The following is a 9,721-nucleotide window of genomic DNA, read 5'->3' as shown; positions in this document are numbered from 1 at the left end:
AAAATGAGCTGTTCATCATGTATTCTCAAAATTAGCTCTCCTTGTTCTACATCTATGAGCGCTCTAGCAGTGGCTAGAAATGGCCTTCCCAGAATGATAGGGTGTAGGTAGCTTTCCTCCATGTCCAAAATGACAAAGTCTGTGGGGAAGAAATAATTTCCCACTTTCACCAGCACATTCTCAACTACCCCTTCAGCTTGCTTCTGAGTTTTGTCAGCCAGTTGTATGATTACATCAGTGGATCTCACCTCATTCAGTTGTAGCCTCTTCATAAGAGTCAGAGGCATCACATTTATGCTAGCTCCTAGATCACAGAATCCTCTGTCAATTTTTGTTTCCCCTATGATGCAGGGGATATGAAAACTTCCTGGGTCTGTTTTCTTAGAGACTATGTCCTTCTTGATGAGTGCACTGCATTCTTTGTTCATTATTACAGTTTGTCCTCCCTTCAAAACTCTTTCTTGCTCAGCAATTCCTTCAAATACTTGATATGTGTAGGCATCTGCTGGAGAATCTCAAGAAAGGGAATATTGATATGGAGAGACTTAAATGTCTCTAAAAACCTTGAATATGTTTTCCCTTTTTCACCTCCTCCTAACCTCTGAGGAAATGGTGCTTTTGGTTGGTATGTTTCCAGCATGCCTTTATTTTGCAGTTCCTTGGCTTGCTTAGTTTCACTTTCCTGCTTAGCTTCTTCCACACCTTCCTTCAAGATTTCTGGCTCCTGTTCTGAGGGTCTGATTCCTTCTTCTTCTGAGACTTCCTTCAATATGGTGATGGCCTTGCATTCTTCCCATCTCACTCCCTTTTGTTCCCCTTTAGGATTCTTTTCTGTGTCACTAGGGAACACTGCAGTTGACTTGGGGGCCTGTTGAGATAGCTCTCCTACTCGAGACTCCATCCTCTTGAGTTTTTCACCATGGTTCCTTAAGGTAGATCTCACATCATCCCTAAAGCTTTTCAACTCACTTATGTCCTGACCCATGTTTGCAAGCATTCCTTCTATCCTGTTTAATTGATCTTGAAATTGTTGGTTCGGATTAGGTTGGGCAGGTTGATTATTTTGGCCATGATATGGTGGTTGGGAGTAAGTGTTTTGTGTGGCTTGGTATGATCTTTGGTTGGAGTTTTGGTATGTGGAATTGTTATGTTGGTTGGGGTTGTAAGTTTTGTGGTTTTGTGGTTGGGTTTGCTGGTTTCCCCACCCAAAGTTTGGGTGGTTTTTCCAGCCTGGGTTGTAAGTGTTGGAATGTGGATCATATGGTTGCCTTTGTTGATTTCCCACATAGTTGGCCTCTTCCCAATCACCTCCTTCAGTGCTTACTTCCTCTTGATCTTGTGTGTGTATTGCAGCCACTTGATTTGTTTCTAATTTCCTGGTGAGCTCTGCTAGTTGCTTGGCAAACACCTTATTTTGGGCTAGAATTGTATCAACATGGTTCAGCTCCATGACTCCCTTAGTGTTGTGTCTCTCTGAAGTATAGTAGTACTCATTCTCAGCCACTGTCTCAATCACTTCAATGGCTTCTTCCACAGTCTTTTTCCTGTTCAATGAACCTCCTGATGAATGGTCTACAGCCTTCCTTGATTCATAAGAAAGTCCATCATAGAAAATATGCAATTGCACCCAGTCATGGAACATGTCTGGTGGGCATTTCCTTGTCAAATCCTTGAACCTCTCCCATGCCTCGTAGAGAGTTTCACCATCTTGTTGTCTAAAAGTCTGAACCTCAGATCGAAGCCTCTTGACCTTTTGTGGGGGGTAGAAACGTGCCAGAAACTTGCTTTCAACCTCATCCCAGGTTGTTAGGCTCCCCCTTGGGAATGATTCCAGCCACTTAGCTGCCTTGTCCCTAAGTGAAAATGGGAACAAGAGCAGTTTATAGGCATCTTCCTGGACTCCATTGGACTTCACAGTGTCGCAAATTCTCAGGAATTTTGTGAGATGTTGGTTTGGATCTTCATTAGCACTCCCACCAAATGAACAATGATTCTCCACCAGTGATATTAGCTGTGGTTTGAGTTCAAAATTGTTGGCCTGAATGGGTGGTTTCTGAATGCTGCTACCACAATTCCCAGAGGTTGGGTTTATGTATGAACCAAGAACCCTCCTCTCGGGAATGGCATTGTTTCCATCAGCTCTCTCATGGTTGTGAACTTCTCTATCCATGTTGAGATCTAGAGCTTCCTCAAAATTGTCCTCGGATTCTCCTTCAGATTCTTCTTCTCCCAGTACTCTCTTCCCTCTTGCTTCCCTTCTAAGTTTATGAAGGGTCCTCTCTGGTTCGGTATATGGATGAGTTGATGTCTCTCCTCTCCTACCTGTCATACAAGAACACAGCACAGGCAACAAACAAGTGAAATACTCTTGGTTAATGGAAGAGTATGGTTAGAGCAGTTGAGGAATTAATTCAAATAGTTAGTGAGTCAGTGAGTTAGTTGCTTGAATTTAAAGGCATAAAGAAAGAAAGCAAGTAACAGAGTGCAGAAATTAAAATTCAACAAGTAACTTGAACTGAATTAACAAAACAAGAAAAATGCTCAATCTAGTTAACTTCCAATTTGAGAATTATCAATCGAAAACCAATCCCCGGCAACGGCGCCATAAACTTGATATCTGCGATTTTAGGAAATTGCACGATCGGCAAAAATTCCTTCCGGCAAGTGCACCGGTTATCGTCAAGTAAAAACTCACAATAGAGTGAGGTCGAATCCCACAAGGATTGGTTGAGTGAGCAATTCGGATTAGAAGTGTGTTCTAGTTGAGCGGAATCAAGATTTAGATGAGAATTGCGAAATGTAAAATTGGCGGGAAACGTAAATGGCAAGAAATTGAAATTGCGGAATCTTAAATTGCATGAATTAAAGAGCGAGAAGCTAAATTGCTGAAATTAAAAAGGGATCGGGGTGATTGCATGAATTTAATTGCAGAATGTAAAGAGAAAGTGGTAGATCAGAAATGGGGAATTCATTGGGTTTCAGAAGATATTGAGATCTCCGAATCAAAACATTTTTATCCCTTCCTCAACCAATGCGTTCATTGAATTTTGCTTGGCAACCTTATATGATTGGATCCCAATCCCTTGGCTCACCAATTCTCTCTAAAAACAAACAAATTCCCAATCCCTTGGTTTAAATGTTCATAAGAAGAGATGACGCTCGATCACTGATTATACCACACAGTTTCATGAACCACAATTTGGTAGGATTACATGTCACAATATCCATCCAAACCCCAATCCAATTCACTGTGAGAAAGCTTCTCTAGCATGAATCCTCCATTCCTTTCCCAAGGTTCCGAAGGATTCCAATTATGGATAGTTTCTTTCCCAAGACAACTAACCAATGGAATTAGATCGAGAAGCTTTCTAACAAAAATTCAAGAGAAAAGATTGAAGAAGAAGATAAAAACTATTATTGATTCATTGAATTACAATAGAGCTCCCTAACCCAATGAAAGGGGGTTTAGTGAGTCATAGCTCTGAATTCAATTACAAAAGTATGAAAATTAGAAAAATGATCCAAAAAAGTCCTCTAACTAACTTAAATTCTATCCTATTTATACACTTTCTAAATTGAGCTTCTGTTGTGTTTCTTGGGCTTTGAGGCCTTTCCCTGATTTCCTTTTGCTTTGGGTTTATGATCCATAATCCTGATGAGGCTGCTGATCCAATTCTGTAACATTCATTGAGCCAACTTAGTGATAATCAAGTAATGACACATGACTCAACAAATTGAAATTCCAGACTCATCAATTCTTCAGGCCCAATCCCATAAACCATGATATTCAATTGGGTTTCATACCAGAGTACGTTTAAGTTAATGTTTGTGCTCAAATGCTAACTTAAACTGCAATATCTTTGGCCCAGAAACCTTTTCAATTAGTGGTGTTTAAGTTGCAGTTTAAGCTTAAACTGCAACTTAAACGTTGGACACTCCTGGAGGTGGTATAACTCAAGCACGTTTAAGCTTCAGTTTAAGGTTAAACTGAAGCTTAAACGTGGAAATAGAAGAAGGCAACTGATGCAAATGCATATTTGCATTATTAGTTAGTTAGTTTAGTTAGTTTTAGTTTAAATTCACTCATTTTCTCTAAATAAACAAGTCCTTTTATGAGTTTTGTTTCCATGCATGATGATATCAAGGAACATGTTAATTCTAGCCAAATTCATGCAAATGATTTAAGGAATGCATATATGAATGAGTATGAATGAATCTCATGAAATTTATTGCTTGAATTGGTGAGACTTTGAAGCTATGTCCCTTGTTGATGATAGGTGATGAAACAAGGAAGCATGGAAGCAAGAATGATGCAAGCTGGGCAAAGTTGGCGTTGCCAACTTGGAATCCACGTTGCTAACTCCACAACACAAGGCAAGCTTGGTCCTGGAGGCAACCAAGGCAAGAGTTGGCGTTGCCAACTTGGAATCCACGTTGCCAACTCCACAACACAAGGCAAGCTTGGTCCTGGAGGCAACCAAGGCAAGGAGTTGGCGTTGCCATCTTGGGATTGGCGTTGCCAACGCCACACACAACCACACCAAGCAAGCTTAGCAACCCTGGAAGCAAAGTTGGCGTTGCCAACTCTAGAATCAAGTTGCCAACGCCACACACAAGACTAAGCAACATCCAAGTTGCCAACGCCCATCACATGCAACATCCAAGTTGCCAACGCCAAGACTAGGCAACATTCAAGTTGCCAACGCCAAGACTAGGCACCATTCACGTTGCCAACGTGGGAAGCAAGTTTTAGAGCCTTGAAGAAGGCTCGAGCACGTTGCCAACGCCAGCTTCTATGGGCGTGTTCACTGGCAACGTGGGAAGCAATGCCTGGAGCTAGGAAAGGAGGCTCGAGCACGTTGCCAACTCAAGATGGGCGTTGCCAACGCCACACAACCAAGCAAACTTGGCCCTGGAAGCAAGGTTGGCGTTGCCAACTCTAGAACCAAGTTGCCAACGCCACACACACAAGACACAAGCAAGGAACTTGGCCCTGGAGGAAGACAAGAAGCAAAGTTGGCGTTGCCAACTTGAGAGTGGCGTTGCCAACGCCACACACACAAGCAATTTTGGCACTAATATGGAAGCTCGAGCACGTTGTTTGAGCTAGGAAGCATTGGCGTTTTTGAGGACAACGCAGGCTAACAACGCCACACTATCAAGCTTGGCCCTGGAAGAAGCAAAGTTGGCGTTGCCAACTTGAATCTGGCGTTGCCAACGCCACACACAAGCAAATTTTGGCACCAAGTCTTGGCGCACCAACCAGGCTGCCAAACGCCCAATGGCGCACCAACCAGGCTGCCAAACGCCCATTGGCGCACCAACCAGGCTGCCAAACGCCCATTAGCGCACCAACCAAGGTGCCAAACGCCCAATGGCGCACAAACCGCGTTCCAAACGCCCAAATGCCGCACCACTCACGTTGCCAACGCTAGATGGGCGTTGCCAACGCCAACTTACCAAAACAAGGCAGCCTGAACATGTCCACTTCAATGGAAGATATCTTGAGCTGCAGAGATCCAAATTGAGTACTTCCAGTTGCGTTGGAAAGCTAACATTCAGAGCTTTCCAACCATATATAATAGTCCATGGTGGAGCACAAGATTGGAGCCAAACCAGAGTCATCTTTAGGCCCTAAAAACAAGAACAAGAAATGAAATTCAAGGGAGCTAGAGATGATCCTTGGATGTGGGATCGAGCACGTTGCTAACGTGCACAAAGGGGGCGTGTTTTGCAACAACGCCAGCCTCAAGTCCTTGCCTTGGGAGAGTCATGCTCGAGCACGTTGCTAACTTGGGGTTGAGGGTGCGTTATTCACAACAACTTGGCAACAACTTGGCAGCTTGACCTTACCTTCTTTGAGGAACCATAACTTGAGCTAGGAAAGTCCAATTGAGGTGATTCCAGTGGCATTAGAAAATAGACATCAAGAGCTTTCCAATGATGTATAATAGTCCATATTGAAGCTGAAGGTTGACACTCAAATTCTGGGCTACATTTAGCATGAAAGTAAGGCCAAGAAGAGGAAGAGCAAGTTGTTTGCAACAACTTGGGCTAGCAACGCCCAAGTCTCAAACTCACTTCCAGGAAATTGGCATGCACGTTGCCAACGTGCACTAAGGCCTGAGTTATTGCCAACAACGCCCATCAATGGGCCAGAATTGGTGCCAACTTGATTTGCTTCCCTTATTCATCACAAAGGCTAACAACTTCTCCAATTGAGCCAAGAATTCAACAAAGAGGAAGCCCATATTGCTAACCCACTTGAAGATCTTTAGGACTAGTATAAATAGAGATTGAGTTTGTACTTTAGGGGGACTTTTGACACTTTTACTTTTACTCTTTGACACTTAGACATTTTTAGACTTTTTAGCACTTGTATTGGAGAACTCTTTGGTACTTCCGGGAGGAGAACCAGAGAGCTATTTTGGGTTCATCTTGGAACTTCTCTTCTTGATTTTCTTAAGCTTTAAGCATTTTCCTTATTCTTCATCATCTTTCTTTATACTTAGCTTAATTTTCATTCATGGCAATTGTTGTTGATATTGGAGCTATGACTCACTAAACCCCACATTCATTAGGGGGATGAGCTCTGCTTGTTGAAATGAGTTGGTGAATTCATCTTTTCCTCCTCAATTTTAGTGGTTGATCTAAAGAGGGAACTCTTGCTCTTCATAGATTCAACCACCATCGAGAGAGGGGTTAATCTACATGAATTATGTGGTGAATTTGAGGAATGAGCCACATAATTCAGTTTAGAGTTCATCCTTTCATGATTCCTTCAATCAATATACCTTGGTTAGTATGTGAGATGTAACTCTCCTTGGTTGAGATTATAGGAATTGTGTGGCTGGATTAGAAAGGAGCTTCATCTCTTCTCATGAACAAATAGATCACGAGAGTGGCATTTGGTTATGTTGAGAGAGATTGAATCACCAAGAGATTGGGATTCAATCACCCACTTGCCATGGATCTATACCCATGATTGAGAAGGATTTGACTAACATCAATTCATGAAAACTTGCATCTCTGATCCCTAATGATCTTCTCTACCATCAATTCTTATTTCTATTTCCTCTAGTTGTTTAATTTCCCACAACCCAATTCCCTTTACATTCGGTCATTTTATTCTTCTTGTCATCTACATTTTGTTCCTTTAATTCATGCTATTTACTCTTATGTTCTTTAAATTTCTGCAACCTTTAATTCCTTGCAATTTATCTTTGATGTCATTTAAGTTTCTTGCAATTTAAGTTTCCGTTATTTACTTTCATTTAATTTTTCTTTTCTAGTTCTTTACATTTTGTGTCATTTACATTCTTGCAATTATGTTCAAAAATCAAAATGCTCATGAAATCAAAACTATGTTTGTTTGACTAAATTTACCATTAACTAAAGTTGCTTAATCTACCAATCTCCGTGGGATCGACCTCACTCTTTGTGAGTCTTATTATTTGATACGACCCGGTATACTTGCCGGTTATACGTGAAATCCCATTTTTACGTATCAAGTTTTTGGCGCCGTTGCCGGGGAATGGTTAGGTTGACAATGATTAAGTGAAAGGTGGTTTAGATTAAGCATTTTTTTTATTTTTGTTAAGCCCACTAACTGTTTGATACTTTGTTTCACTAACTCCAATTCCACTCTAATTCTAGAATATTTCACTTGTGATTTTGGTTCTGTTTGTGTATGTCAGGAACAAGTAGACGTGATATTGAGGACGAGAGAACCCGACGAAGGTTAAGGAGAGCAGAAAGAGGAAAGTTCATAGTTGGTGAAGAAGGGTCAGAGGAATCAGAGGGAGAAGATCAAGTCATGGAGGATGAGATGCACAACCCTCCTGGAGGGGTCAACAATAATGGTGGACACGCTAGAAGGGTGTTATCCTCATATACTATCCCTGATCCAAGACATTGTGGGAGCAGCATTGCTACACCAAATGTTCAGGCCAATAACTTTGAGCTAAAACCTCAGCTCATCACTTTGGTACAGAACAATTGCTCTTATGGAGGGGGACCTCTTGAAGACCCAAATCAACATCTCTCTGTTTTTCTGAGGATATGCAATACAGTGAAGACAAATGGAGTGCATCCAGATGTCTACAAGTTGTTGCTATTTCCATTCTCTTTGAGGGATAAAGCCACTCAATGGCTAGAATCATTCCCCAAGGAAAGCCTCAATGATTGGAATGAAGTGATGGGCAAATTTCTAGCAAAGTTCTACCCACCTCAAAAGGTCATCAAGTTGAAGACAGAGGTTCAGACTTTTAGGCAAATGGAAGGGGAGTCATTGTACGAAGCCTGGGAAAGATATAAGGCACTAATGAGAAGATGTCCCCCAGACATGTTTAGTGATTGGGTTAAGCTCCAAAACTTCTATGAAGGCTTAAACTTAGAAGCAAGGAAGGGACTAGACTACTCATCAGGAGGATCACTCAACATGATGAAAACTGCTGAGGAGGCTCAAAACCTCATTGAGATTGTGGCAAACAATCAATATTATTACTCATCAGAGAGGCAACACAATCCACCCCCAAAGAAAGGTGTAATGGAGCTTGAAGGTGTTGATGCTATCTTGGCACAAAACAAGTTAATGCACCAACAAATCCAACAACAAATGGAGATGATAACAAAGAGAATGGATGGTATGCAACTTGCATCAGTGAACACAACAAATCAACCATCACTTGAATGGAACCAAGGTGAAGGAACCACGGTTGAACAACCACAAGAACAAGTTCAATACATGCAGAATACTTCAAATTCTCAGGAGGAATTCCATGGTGATACATACAACTCATCTTGGAAGAATCATCCCAATTTAAAGTGGGGAGAAAACCATTGGCAAAAGAACAACAACCACAATCACACCCGTAACACAAACAACCAAAATCACCATACCAACAACACTAACCAATATAGAAAAACACAAAACACATATCAACACCCCCATCATAACTCACAAACCCACCAAAATAACTTCTCTGCACCAACATCCAACTCACAAAATTACCACACTAATCCACCCAACAACTTCCAACAACAATCAACCCCCATCATACCTCCAATTGACCATCATGAGGCCAGAATCTCAAGTCTGGAAGCAACCTTGCAAGCACTTGCTCAAACCACTCAAGCTTTAGCTAAGGGACAACAAGAACAAGTGGTCACTATGAAGAACATTGAGAGACAAGTGGGACAACTAGCCAAACAAGCCGAGAAACCAACCCATGTCCTCCCAAGTGACACAATACCCAACCCAAGAGAAGAATGTAAGGATTTGCAGTTAAGGAGTGGCAAGGTAGTTGGTGAAAGTTCAAATAAAGAAGCAACAAAACCCAAAGAGCAAGACACAGTGGAGAGGCAAGATGGAGAAAAGGCTTCAACATCTAACAAAGGCAAAGAGGTTGTCAAGCCACAAGGCAATCCACCAAGTCAAGAAGGCAACCGTGATGGCAAGGAAAGTATGAATCCACAAAAAGAAAACAAAAATGAAGGAGTGAAAGCTTATGTACCCAAGCTTCCATACCCAACTAGGATACACAAAGGAGCAAAGGACCAACAATTCCCAAGGTTTTTAGAGATCTTCAAGAAACTTGAAATCAACATCCCATTGGCAGAGGCTCTAGAACAGATGCCATTGTATGCAAAGTTTCTTAAGGAGTTGATCACCAAGAAGAGGAGTTGGCAAGAAAAAGAAACCGTGGTTCTCAATCAAGAG

General features: G+C 41.7%; 1 non-coding gene across 1 annotated transcript; it reads left to right on the top strand.

The window, feature by feature from the left end:
* The first annotated feature begins 1,640 nt into the window (after positions 1-1,640).
* LOC130978672 (small nucleolar RNA R71) lies at positions 1,641-1,744 on the top strand. Its single transcript, XR_009086291.1, has one exon. It is a non-coding gene; the product is annotated as a small nucleolar RNA R71 (small nucleolar RNA).
* The last annotated feature ends 7,977 nt before the right edge of the window (positions 1,745-9,721 follow it).

The sequence above is a fragment of the Arachis stenosperma genome, chromosome 4, assembly GCF_014773155.1.
Source record: "Arachis stenosperma cultivar V10309 chromosome 4, arast.V10309.gnm1.PFL2, whole genome shotgun sequence".
Taxonomy (NCBI): domain Eukaryota; kingdom Viridiplantae; phylum Streptophyta; class Magnoliopsida; order Fabales; family Fabaceae; genus Arachis; species Arachis stenosperma.
Note: the sequence above shows the minus strand (reverse complement) of the source record. Positions and strands in the feature narration are given on the sequence as shown.